Raw genomic sequence first — 13698 nt, forward strand, 5'->3', positions numbered from 1 at the left:
AGGATATCCATTGAGACAATTATGACTTTTAAGACTCAAATTTTAATATTATATAATAACTAGTATTTTGTCTTTGCGCAATGAATGAATCCAAATATCAATTAAAGATTATACTTCAATATTATAATTAAAATTTAAGAATAATATAGATAACAAAAATAAAAGAAAAAATAATAATTTTAACTTGCCAAAAGCACATAATGTAAGACTACCTTTTTATCAAAACTAACCCAAAAAAATGACTAGTCAAATTTATTTAAAATAATTAGTTAAAATCTTTTCAAGTTTGTTTGAATCTTTTGGTAGAAAAACCTTGCTGCAGCAAAAGCCCGGTAGGCCCATATATTACAATGGAACTAGCCCGTTCAAGTTCAAAATCAGGCTTGGGCAATTTCAGGTATGAACCTAATAGTTGGTTCTGCTGAATCCAACAGGCCCGTATCCAAGAGTTATGTATATTTTACCACGAAAAGTTCAATGGATTACCCTTTTTTTTAAAGTGCCAATGCTTTACCGTTATATAAATATATATATATATATATACTAGTCGCTAACCCGTACGATGCACGGGAAAGCTATTGATAACTTCCCCAATATGAAAAAAAAAAAAAAAAAAAAAAAATCAAGATCATGGTAGAAATTATATACCAAACCAATAAAATCTATCACATACAATGAGATATCGTGATAACCAAGAGCTTGAGATCATATTTAGAAAATATATAACTAATATAAGTACACTCCAATACAATTAATTACACAAATATAGTTAATTTCATACTCATTCAATCAAATATCTTTCATAATTACATTAATCATTCTTGATATCCAAGATGTATTTAAATTCTAACATTGCCAGTAAACAAAGATGCTAGACCTCAATGGGATTGAAAAAGAAACATAATGCCAATTCACACAATTGCTGAAATCATCACTTTCCACTATTGAGAGAGAGAGAGAGAGAGAGGTGGTTGTTGTGTTGCATCTCTTAAGAAGAATCTACCCTTTACATTTTTTTTTTTTTTTTATGTAATTGACCCATAACAAAATAGATGTACCACATTCAGAGTATGCACATTTAAGAGATTAAAAGTAAAGGAAAATGAGAAAATGAACCCATGTAAAGTTTTTTTCTCTTCCTCTTGATGTTGACTTTTCTAGCATCATCTAGAATCAAATTTAAGTACTCCTCCAAGCTCTGTAAAGCATAAAAATTAACATTTGAACAAATTTACACGTATTCACTTAAAAAGCTATATGTTGCAACTAACAATGGCAAAATTGCTCAAAAGCTAAATGGTGCAATTTTGGCCATCAAATTTTACTCAAAAGCTAATATTAGACAACCTCCATCCTGCATTACTCTAAGAAATCTGTAGAACCCTTACCCTAAAATCAAAAGGAACATGCCACAGCCATGGATAGGAGGCAGACAAAAAAATTATATGTTCACAAAGATTTCGAAGTTCTCAAGATGTAAATTTGACAATATCACCCCTAAACTTGCTTAATATACAAAATATTACAACCCTCTACATAATATATATATATATATATATATATATATTTTTAAAAGACTATCCTTAACATTTTATCTTCAAAACATTATAATAGGGAATGTTGCAAAAATTTGGAATGATTTACCTATATACAGCTTAACCATACTTGCTACTCCATATAATTCAAATCAAGACGTTTGCAAAACCCAGAAAAGCCCAACATTGAAAAAGACAAATCAATAATTAAAAGTCTCTAAAAAAACATTACCACTATCATGCAATATCCAATACAGCCACCTTTAATAAGCACTATGAGAAGCAAATATACAACAAAATACCATTAAACTGTATAACACATAATCAAGAATATACATTCTTTTCTTTTTAAAACTGCACCATTTGGCATCGGTGTAGACACAAGAACTTCTTTGTAAACAAATGCAAACTCAAATGCAAGTTATAAGTTGAAGGAGACAAAATGGTTAATAACTATGTAGGTTGTCAAACATGATCACTTGAAAGCATTAGAATATATGTTTTAAGGGTAACAATTCCTCAAATTCAATTTGTTCAAGGAACCTACAGAATCAAAGACCAATCCTACAGATTATAGAGAAAATTAAAATAAAAGACATTGTAATGGCAAGTTATGTCTGCCTCAAGCAATGTGTTCCAAGTTTGAGTCTTGAAATCAGCCTAACCCACCTCTCCCAAAGCCTTTTTTTTTTTTTTTTTTAAAGTAAATATCTAACACATCAGTAACATTTATCATATATAAAAATATGGAATGATATTCTTACCAAAAGAGATAATCTCTCCATGTCGAACTTCGGCTTTGACCCTATTCTTCTTCAACCTCTCCCAATTGAGATATGACATTTTCCCTACAGTCAAAAATATATTCCAAAGCCAAAAAATAAATGTCGTTTCCAATTCTTTCAAAATCATCTATGTTTGTATAGGCAATCAAGGAAGACTCTATTCAGCCTTGCAGTAATAAGAGCAACAAAATATCCAATAATGAAAACCCAATATGCACTTTAAGATATTTCATCCACATAAAAGTAACATTCTAGGCAGCAAAAATCCAGACAAACATCAATTGCCCAGACATAATTCAAAATAAGGAGCACAAGAACAAATACCCAATTGAAATTAGAAGGAAGAAAAGTTCCATGTGCCTAGCATATGTCTTCTTGGTAGAAAGTTCAAGTCCTAAAAATATATGTATAAATTTCAAAAAATATATGCTGCAAACAAAAGCTATTTGCAAAGCAACAGCTACAGCCTAACTGAAAACATAAAATTAAGACCTATAAATTACAATTTGACACAAACCAAGACAAAAATATTATATTACCCATTAAAATGTCTTCAAAATACACAAACAAATTACCTGCTATATGGAAAAAAAAAATCATTAATGTAAGCATATATCGTATACACTTAAAAAAAAAAAAAAAAAAAAAAAAACAGAAAATCTTCAAGACAAAGTAAGCCTAGAGTCATATTTATTTCATTTGTTTTTTGGGTCAGTGTCAGATTGCTAACCTTGATATAAAACTTAGACTAAAAAAAAAGTTGGAAGTCACATATATGAGACAGATAACTTTTCATTAAGCAATATCCATCAAGGATTGCAGCAAATTCAGGAAATTTCGTTCAAAATGAAGCAAGAACCATCCAAAATTACAATGAAAGAAGTCCACAACTCCTAGAGATAAACAGCAGTACAGAAATTCTAGTGAGTGGGCAGAGATTAACAAAATAAAAATAAAAAACAAAGGAAAGTAGCAAACCTACTGACATCATGAAGATGGATCATTCAATAGCGGCCCCCTGATGCAAGGAAGGACTGTCTATCGGTGGCTTCTTCAGAATTAGCCTCCTTTTTACTTGAGTCATGAGCACCCTGCCAAAATTTCCAAAATTTTAATATTCTAAGATGCATAGGACCTAAACGCTTGTCAGAAAGCATATCCTGAAAGGAATATTTCAAAACTGCATGTAGGTGAATGCATTACCTGAAAGCATGAATAATCAGAAGTTTGTAGGTAATAGATATGAAGTTTTCCCTTACAATCACCAGCACTGAGGTACTTGCAAAGATTGAGAAAATTTAAAAGCATTCTTATTAGCTATGTTGTCACGGAACATTCTCTGATTAGCCAAAATCAAGAAATTCAAAAACCTAAAATCGAAATTCTAAGTAGGAGTGGAAAAATTAAGAACCAACTGGAATCTAAATATCTACGAAAACATTCAAAAACCTAAAAATCAAAATTCTATGTAGGAGTGGAAAAATTAAGAACCAATTGGAATCCAAATATCTACCAAAACTGAAAACCCAAAGATTGAGAGAGAAAAACCTGAATGCCCGGTGCTCTAAAGAGAGAAAAAAGAGAAAAGACGTTACCTGTGAAAGAGGAGATTGGTGGTGAATCAACAGCAAAACCGGTTTTCCAAATCAAAACCCTAGGAAAAAAAAAACCACTATGAACGCAGATGTTAGAAAACAGACGATGGAGATGTAGAGAGAAATCAATGCGGTGGCGGTGATCTGTGTTGGCGACGGCGGTGGGAGGAACTGGGTTTTGGGTTTTGATTTTGGGTGAAGGAAAGGGTGATATTTAAGTTAGGGGGAAGGCGAGTTTAGGGTGACAAATGAGAGAGATTTTTTTTTTTTTTTTTTGTTTTTTTAAGAAGTATCGGGTGTATTTGGTGGGGGAATGCTGAATAATTATTGTATTTTGTAATTATTATATTAATTAATTAAAATATTGTAATTATTATATTAATTAATTAAAATATTTAATTATTATTTAATTAATTAATGCTGAAATATTGTAATTATTATATTAATTAATTAAAATATTTAATTATTATTTAATTAATTAATGCTGATGTGGAAAATTGTGGGAGTTTCAAAAGTTTCGGTTTTATATATATATATAGATTATCCATACTTGCAAATTTTCATGGTGAACAAAGATTAATAATCATGTCATCAATCAATTGTTTAAATTCGAATTTTTGTAGTTTAAAATAATGCATAAAAGATGAGTTTATGGATTGAATGGTAAATAACATCCAATTGACATAAAAATTAGCATGAATATTAAGAACATATAGAACATGCAATTCAATGGTGATGTTTTCAAGTTTTGAATTTTATAACAAGTTATTAGGTGGTAAAACATTGCTTAAAGTTACACTAAATGTAACTTAAATCCAACCCATATACATATATATATATATATATATATTTTTTTTTTTTGTTTCCTTTTTCTTTTTTTGGGAAGAATTCCTCTTTACCTTAATGTTATTAGTTCATTCATACGTGTTTCATATAGAAGAGGACATAATGGTGGAGCCAAAAATATGTCTTGGGGAGTATAAAATGAGACTTTTGAGTTTACATCACATCCTAGATCAATGATTTCCTATGACCTAATTATTGGTGTTGGGGGGGGGGGGGGGGGTGGTGTGGTTAAGAACAAGATATTTAAATGAGTGCTTTAATTTTCACCTCATGTGTAACAATAAATATATATTTTTTAGGGCTGTGTAATAATAAATGTTGATCAAGGCTCCTCATTTTTCAATTTTAAATTATATGCATTACATATGACCTAAGAGGTTCAAGTGAACCCCCGACTTGGCTTGTATATATATATATATATATATATATATATATATAAATTTGAACACTTTGACCCTAAAATTGTTTAAAATCCAGTTGCAATACAACTAAATATAATCATCTTAGTGCTACTTTTACGATATTTTTACAATAATTTCATAATATAAGTTAAGTTGTAAGGTTTTTATTTGGACCTACAACTAACATCGATAATTTTTTTTCCCTACCTTAACAACTTGCCACCTAGATTTTGTTGTGAAATTTTTGTAAAAATGTTATGTCTATAGCACTAATCTTAAAATATTTAATTTTATAAGAAATAAAAAAAATTAAAATTTTTGCTCATTCCTTTTAAAAAAAAAAAAACTGTCTTCTAAACTTTGGCTTACTTTGGTGTTGATAGCAAAATAAAGCTATTTTTCCATACACTTTTTTTCTTCATCAACAAAAATTACACCACAAGTACAATAAACAAATTTGTATCTACATCTATGATTCTTTCCTCATTCTCTCTCTATCTCCCTTTGATGTTTTCTCAATGTTTCTCTCCATCCGATCAAGTAGTTTGATAAGTGCTTTATAGATTTTCAAGTTCAAGAAGTTTTTTAGTACTTGCTCCAATTCCAAGAGACTAACCACATGAATGGTTAAAAAACCACACACTTCAAAAGTAAGAACTTATACTAGTTACTATATTTTTTTTTAGTTTCACATTTACTTACTATGGGGTCATGGGCCTAGATCATACAATTGGGTTTTGGGCTTAAGGCCTAAGCCGAGAATTAGGGGTTGTCCGAGGATGGGTAAGTATAGCCAAGGAAACCCATGCTAGTGGATAAGGAAGACAATATTGAACATAATGGCCTAGGAGTTTGTGTCGAGGATGAATTTGTCCTCGGCTAGCCAAGGCTGAGGTCCGTAAAGGATGCCTGCCATCTAGAGGTGCGATCCATGAAGTTCTGGAAATATGGATAAGCATTGCAAGAAGAAAAGACAAAGAAGAATCCCAAAATATCTTGGGAAAAGCTGCTGTCACCGCATTGAATGCACCCTAGCTAACTCCTTGGCCGCATTAATGAGGAAGTGACCTCTGCACAGTATTATTGTAGTCTTACAACCACCCCAAGAGACTTATAGAGGGGGCTGATGGGACAAGTATCAGTATAAACCATCAACTAATCCACGTGTTGGGTGGAGATGAAAGAAGATATGTGGTATAAATAAGGGTAGAGACCCCAGAGATCGAGGAGAGAAAAAAGGAGAAGAGAAAGCACTGTAGCAATCTCAACAACTCCTGTACCATTATCATCCAATATATACTAGAACAGAACTCCTCAAATTGTACGAAGGACAAACTTTCTTGTACAAACTTGGTTCGTTTCTGTTTGATTGTCTTAGAAACTCATTATAACTGTTATCCCATTCACTAAAGCCTAGTTCTTCTATCCACTCTCTACAAATTTATTGTACTGGGTTCACTGGACCAGTATCCTCTACATTTTGGGCCTGGGTTGAAAATCATGTCCCTACACTTACAATCCTACTCCTAGGTGTTTTACTATTCTTTTTTATCATATATTTTTATTTATTTGATATTAAATATAAATATAATAAGTTATTATTAATTGAATATAAATGTATGATTAGTTTTTCAATTTTATTTGTTTATGAATTTAATAGTCGTTGTCTTACTTATTTTTAAACTATTAATTTTTTTTAAACTACTGTATAATATGGTTGTATTATATACTATATTGTATTTAAAATACTATTTTAGATTATTGTATATAATAAAAAGTTATAGATACAAAAAAAAAAATGTAATTAATTATTTTATTTTTTACTCATCTCCCAGGATAAATTCCTAACTTTGCTAATACTGACCGTTATAAAAAATCTGAGAGCCGCTACTGATAGGAATCCCCTTATCTTGTCCTCCCTTAAATATATCGACATCACAACAAAAAAACAAAAACAAAAACAAAAACAAAAACCGAAATACATAAATTTTTAACAATTGCTTTCTATGATGTTTCATATTTTGCATTATCAATCATACAAGCTATATATCTTTCAATGTACATGGTCAAACAATTATTCATCCATTGATCTCCTATTTGATTGATTTATTTCAAATTTGTTAAGATCTAAATGAGCCCTTTCTAAAGTTTAAAATTAATAAATTTCTACTTTTGTTGTTGGGCATATTAATTTGTTTTTCCAAATTTTAGATCAAATTGATTTGTTGTTGAGCATTTTTTTTATATGATTAAAATGTCTAAGATATTGTTATGATCACATTGAAACTAATTTCAGTAGAGCTTAAAAAAAATTCTAAAATTAAGGTGTTCAGATCTTTATTTTAGGGTGTCAAAATAAAAAATAAAAAATTAATTTATATATAATTTTTTTTTTTTGTGGGGGTAGCGAGGGGTGGGGGGGGGGGGGGTGGAGGGAGTTTAAGGGGTTCATTTGAACCCCTTGGGCTCCAAGTGGAGCTGCACCAGTCTAAGATGGATTTGAGAGGGAATGGTTGGATAAGAGTAATTCCCAAGTAGTAGGGAAAGAGAGTTGAGTGGGAGAGGGATTGTAATTCTTGGGGTTTCATTCACGGTTTCATCAAGATAAAAAATATATAATATTTTATTGATTTTTTTTTTAGAAACAAAAAAGGGGACTCGTGTGTGGTAGTCACTGTCCCATGTCTCACGATACATTTGGATAAATCCATGGGTACTACCAGCTCAAACTGGAGCTCGGAAAGCTCAAACTCACACACATCCCAAACTTTATTGGTTTCTGGGACTTACTAGAAATTGTAATTACAGTTCTTGCGAGAATTTGAACCTAGGATATGGTGAAACCTCATCAGTCATCTACAAGTTGTACCACACCCGCTGGTGGTATATAATTTTATTGAGTTATATTAAACATTTGTACCACACACGAGTCCAATTTGAACCTAGGATATGGTGAAACCTCAGCAGTCATTATTAGTTGTTTCTGGATTCTATGATTTATTCCAATTTTCTCATGTATATTCACATGTTGAATTAGTGCAATTTCCAATATCAATTTTTACTAGAGTCTAATCATGCGATAAGACAGTCATTAAAATTCATATATAAAATAAAGAAAATATCATTAAAAAAATGAAAATTTATCTGGACCAAAAAAAAAAAAGTAAAATTTAATTTTTTTTTCTTGCCTTCTATTCACCTCCATCTTAGGCCCATCCATTGCAATGAATTAGCCCGTTCAAGTTCAAAATTAGCCCAATGGATTAGCCCGTTAAAATGCTCATATATTTTACAACTAAAAGTCCAAAGGATTAGCCCGTTAAAGTTCCAATGCTTTACCGTTATATGTTATCATTTTATTTCATACCCTTTTCATATATAAGAGGAGCCTACTTTACTTTAAAAGAGCCGAAAATGTTTTAAAGTAAAAATTAACCGAAAATGTTCAAGACCTCAGGCGAGGGACGAACAAGAGATGGGTGAATTTTCTGGCTGTGTTTATTGTTTATATATATATAAACATCCATATTCAAATTTACTTTTTAACAGATTTGGCACACCATAAAAAGAAATTCACTACATTTTCCAAGGTCACTACGTATAGAATCATGGTAAATTAGTTGGATCCAATTATTACAATTTGCCTTTTAGTTGAGTGAGAAAGAAGAAAAGGATCATTCCATGCCTCTAATTAAGTTTATTTCAACTCTTTGTTTCCCCTTAATTTCCTAAACTTCCTTCACCATTTCTATGGTTATGGGACCTCTCAATAATAGAAAACCATTGGATGCTTTGTTGTATCTGATTTTGTTCCTAATCCTTTTAAATTGTTGTAGAATAAACTCTTGGCCTAGAATTATATTTGATTTTATTTTTGGGTATTTATAATGTAAGAGGTAGGAAGTCTTTTCTTTTTTATAATGTTTAAAGTGCTTCTAGTCCCAATTCCCAACTTTAATTAAAGCAAAGTATATTCTATCTTCAGATTTAAGTGATAGTTCAATGATAATAACATCCCATATAGTGTCTTGTTTGTAATTTGAATCCTCCTTCTCCTCCCCCATTATCTACCTGTCAAAAACAAAAGTATATTTCATCTTATGTTCTCCTTTAATCATATTCAGCAGGGAAAAGTTCTCCCTCAAACATTAGCTTTGATAAATATTCCATGCACCTCACTATTTACATGAATGACGGAGTAAAACACTATCAGAAATTTTCAATTCACCAATTGTGGGGTCCAGTAATCGACAGGCCAGGCCCGTTTGCTGATGAAGGGTCCAAAGGCCCAAGCCCAAAAAGGTCATGGCCAGAGTTTAAGAATAGAGTGGCCCAATTGGCCCGGAGAAGCAGCCGAGGACAGTGCAGTCCTCGGCTGACCTAAGAAAAAGGGCAGAAAGGTAAATGGGTGTGCTCGCAGGGGAAATCTAAAATATCTAAGAGAGGCTTCCTTTGCCGCCTTCCCCATGCATATCTCTGCGCCTAACAGAGCCTTATCCATTAACTTTATCGACAACTCTCAACGACTTAAGTCTGAGACTGATGGGACAAGTATCAGTCTTGAAAGGGTCGACCCTACACGTGGACGAAGGAAATTGAACGCATGCGAGTATAAAAGAAAAAATATGTAACCTAAAAGGAGGGCTCCGGCAGTCCCATGGAAAGGAGAAAGGGCTTCAGAGGCAAATATACTGGAATCATGCATAAACATCTTAACAAAACCACAGCCGGGTAAACATGACTTAGCCTTTCGATCCCACTCTCTACAAATGATATTGTATGGGCCCATTTACGTGCGAACCCAACTCAACTGTGGTTTAACGCAAATCGTGTCCCTACACCAATGTTTCCATAAATATTATCTTTACTCTTGTTTTCAAATCACAGTTTTATATTTGTATTTAATTTATCAAAATATTTTATGGTTTATAATGCAAAAGTCTTTGCCAGTATGTATTTTGTAATATTAATAATTCATTAAAAAGTTTAATTTAACTTGATAACAGAATAACAAAGTAAGTTGTCGAAAGTTTTGTGACCCAATTGGTTGACACTTCCTAGTGTTTCTAACAGAAATATATAACAAAGGGTTCAAATTCCCCTCTACATTGTAATTATCAATACATAAATAAATAAGATAAAAGCAAGTTGACATCACAAAAGAAAGAATTAAATTGGAGAATAATAATCACTAGGCATATCGAGTATCTTAATACCTATTAATTATGCGATAGACTTCTTTAAAGCAATCCCTTTAAGGCTTTAAGTACTGTAATATATCATATATGCATCCCATTCATTTCTTCTTCTAAATAGCAAATCAAGATTTGACGGTAATAGACAATGACATCTAATAAGTTATTTTGTATATATTTTATGAGACGATTTCATGAGATCTACGTCTTAATGACATGTGGGTCCCATGTCTCATGATACCTATGTCTCAATAACATATGGGTTCTAAAGTATCTCATGAGATCGTCTCATACAAAAATTTTCCGATCGGTTGACCATAGCTTCTCATATTGGCATTTCATCTCTTGTTTGTTAAGCTTAGATGCTTTAGTTGTTATTAATCTGGTCTCATCTCTCTCTTCTTCTAACAGTTCATTATGTGCTGATGCTTAGCTTAGCTAAGCAAGGTTGTGTTTAATCTGAAGACTTTAATTTGTAAACTTTTATTTTCCTCCTAATGAAGTTGATTTTTTGTTTAATTTAGACACTTCTGGTCTGTACTCTTACAAGTTATATTTCAGTGGCTCCTTTTGGTTCTGTTGTTTAATATAATATCCTCAGGTACTAAAAGAAAAAAGCTACCTAGTGACATTTGTAGTAGTTTCAATTTTCCATCATTAATGTTCTCTAACAATCGCCTTCGTGGCATCACTAGCTTTAACCCAAAATGCTCAACCAAATGGGCTCCATACTCTTGAGGGATAATATAAACTAAAAAAAACCAGTAATGCTTAGGGCCCATTGTATTTCACATTTTTAATAATGCAGCAAGATCTAATCGTGTGGCCAATTTTATGTAATATGGAACCAAATTATTCGCCATTAATCTTGAACTTTTGATCATTATGACAACTTGAAACATCCTTTTATTCTTCGATATAGAAATTATTTCAGATCATTAGTTTAAATTGAGGTCCTAAGTATCAGACTCATAATAATTGGATCGAGACAAGGGACACAATTATTATACAATTGAAAATGATTCAAATTATAACTAGGCAGGACAATCAAGAAAATGCTTGTTGGGGAATCAAGAAAATTCCAATCTCTTTTTTGTCGACTTTTTTTCATTTCTTTTCATGGTAAAAAAATGACAATTCGCTAGGCAATGATTAAAAACTCATCCCACTAATAAATGTTTTACTGACTAACAATAATAGAAGCAAGATGACCACAAATCTTTGATTCCTTTTTCTTTCCAGCTTACAATAAATTGTTGCCAACCTTAATTTCTAGCCCATGAGGACACAAGGCCGGCATTGATGAGGAGTAAAGTGCTTATATAATTACTTGGAATCTTCTAATCTTTTACCAAAAAAGAAAGAAAAAAAAAAAAAATCAATATGGAATCTTGTTGAAGCAACGTTTATGGTGGAACAGACTTATAATTATGAATTTGTTTTCATTGTTTTTTGGGCTTTTTGCTAGGTATTTGTTTGTATGAGATATCTTCCTGGTGGTGTTATAATTTCACTAACTTCTTTACCACACATGCAGCTAGTTTATGCTGTTTTTGTTACCCACGTTTTACGTTCAGTCTTTCTACCGAACAATCAGTAGTGAAACATTGATAGGTATACATTACAATTCATAATTGAAATTTTAATATATTTTGAACAAATTCTGTTCGGGCACTTGTTATTAAAACCTATATTTGTTTATAGTTTGATTATGTTGTTCTAACTTGTTGGATTTTACTACGGCTTACGTTAGGCGAGTTGGTACTTAGGGGTTTATGGACTTAGGTTTGAGTGGTTCCAACTTCCGAGAGAGGGAAGAGTAGGATTACATTGACGATTTAAAAAAAAAAAAAAAAAAAAAAAAAAAAAAAAAAAAAAAAAAAAAAATAAATAAAAATAAATAATAGATTTTAGGACATGCTATACACTCCATAACTTGTGCATGCCCTAAAACTTTAAAACCTTCCTTAGCAAAATCCATTCATAAAAATAAATAAAAAAGAGAGGTTTAATTACATATTTAGTCCTCAATCATAGTCTCATTTTTAAAATAGTCTCTAATATTTCAATTTAGTTCTTAATTTTTTTTAAAAAAATATTTGTCAAAAAGGTCTTTTTCGTCAACTATGGATGAAGAAAATATGATGTAGCAAATAAAAACACTAAAATCAAGCACTGAATATAACATGAAGTCCATCAATTTTTCAAATTTTGGCTTAGTCTTTTATTTGCACTTTTATCCAAACGACCCAGGGAATAAATACGAGGCTAAATGCTCAAAGAGTGGGAATTTATATCAAAATTAAAATTTTGGAACCTTTAAATCTATAAATCAAATGAGAACTTTACAGAGGAAATTTAGGTTACTTCACATAACATTATACTTTGCAAAGGACACGATCTTTAGACACATTAATTAGACACCCTTTTACACCTCCCAAACAATTTTGCCTCATCACATTATCCATTGTTTCCAGCCAAACACAAACCCTGGCATTAAGAACTGACAAATCAATTGAAACATGTTGTAATTCATCTCCAAGTGTTGCAAACATGTTGTGTAATCCTCAAATTAAGCCATGTATTCTTGAGGGCATTCAAGAGTACACAATCATCAAAATCCAGTAGCATTGGGTTTACACTCATCAAATTAACGACCAAGACCTCGAAGTCACAATTCCCTCCATTGAAGCAAGTGAATGGTTCATGGATCAATTCAAGAAAGGAAAGACAACAACAATACCATCAATGAACTCTTCATTCTCAATGGTAATTTACCACCAAGTTTCTTGCAAGAGGTAGTGCATGCAATGCAAGTACTGTCTCTAATCTTATTTAATTTTCCATTTTAGTTTAATTCCATAATGTACAACATGATGAAATGGGTTGAACATTTAGCATGCCATTTAAATGGAGTCCTACATCAAAAAAGAAAAAGTCATATGATAAACAATGAATATGAGTGCCATGATTAAATTATGATCATGGCATGAGAATATGGAATGATGTAACCTATACTTGGATAATTCTATAATTTACTCCTATTTCTTATGGTCTAATTCATGAAATATTCATTCTCAACCAAAAAAAAAAAAAAAAAAATTCATGAAATATTCACTGTATTCAGTAGACTATTCCCTCTTCTTACATATAGATATAACCCTATATTTAGAAGATGTTTGATAGGGGTATTTAAACAATAGTTTTCATTGTTTAAATAATACAACACGTATTTTCATAAAATTTTTTCATCCACATGTATTTCTAAAAAACTTAAACAATATTACCAAGCAAGTCCTTAAATTCTAAACATAAAATCTATATTTACGTGAGAGCGGAGT

General features: G+C 31.4%; 1 long non-coding RNA gene across 1 annotated transcript; it reads right to left on the bottom strand.

Annotated features, from left to right (window-relative positions):
* Window positions 1–766: 766 nt before the first annotated feature.
* Window positions 767–4164, bottom strand: LOC126710312 (uncharacterized). The gene is made up of 5 exons (XR_007649636.1): window positions 3916–4164; window positions 3524–3590; window positions 3299–3411; window positions 2300–2383; window positions 767–1198 (listed from the first exon to the last, which is right to left on the bottom strand). It is a non-coding gene; the product is annotated as an uncharacterized LOC126710312 (long non-coding RNA).
* Window positions 4165–13698: the final 9534 nt, after the last annotated feature.

Source organism: Quercus robur, chromosome 12 (genome assembly GCF_932294415.1).
Source record: "Quercus robur chromosome 12, dhQueRobu3.1, whole genome shotgun sequence".
NCBI lineage: Eukaryota > Viridiplantae > Streptophyta > Magnoliopsida > Fagales > Fagaceae > Quercus > Quercus robur.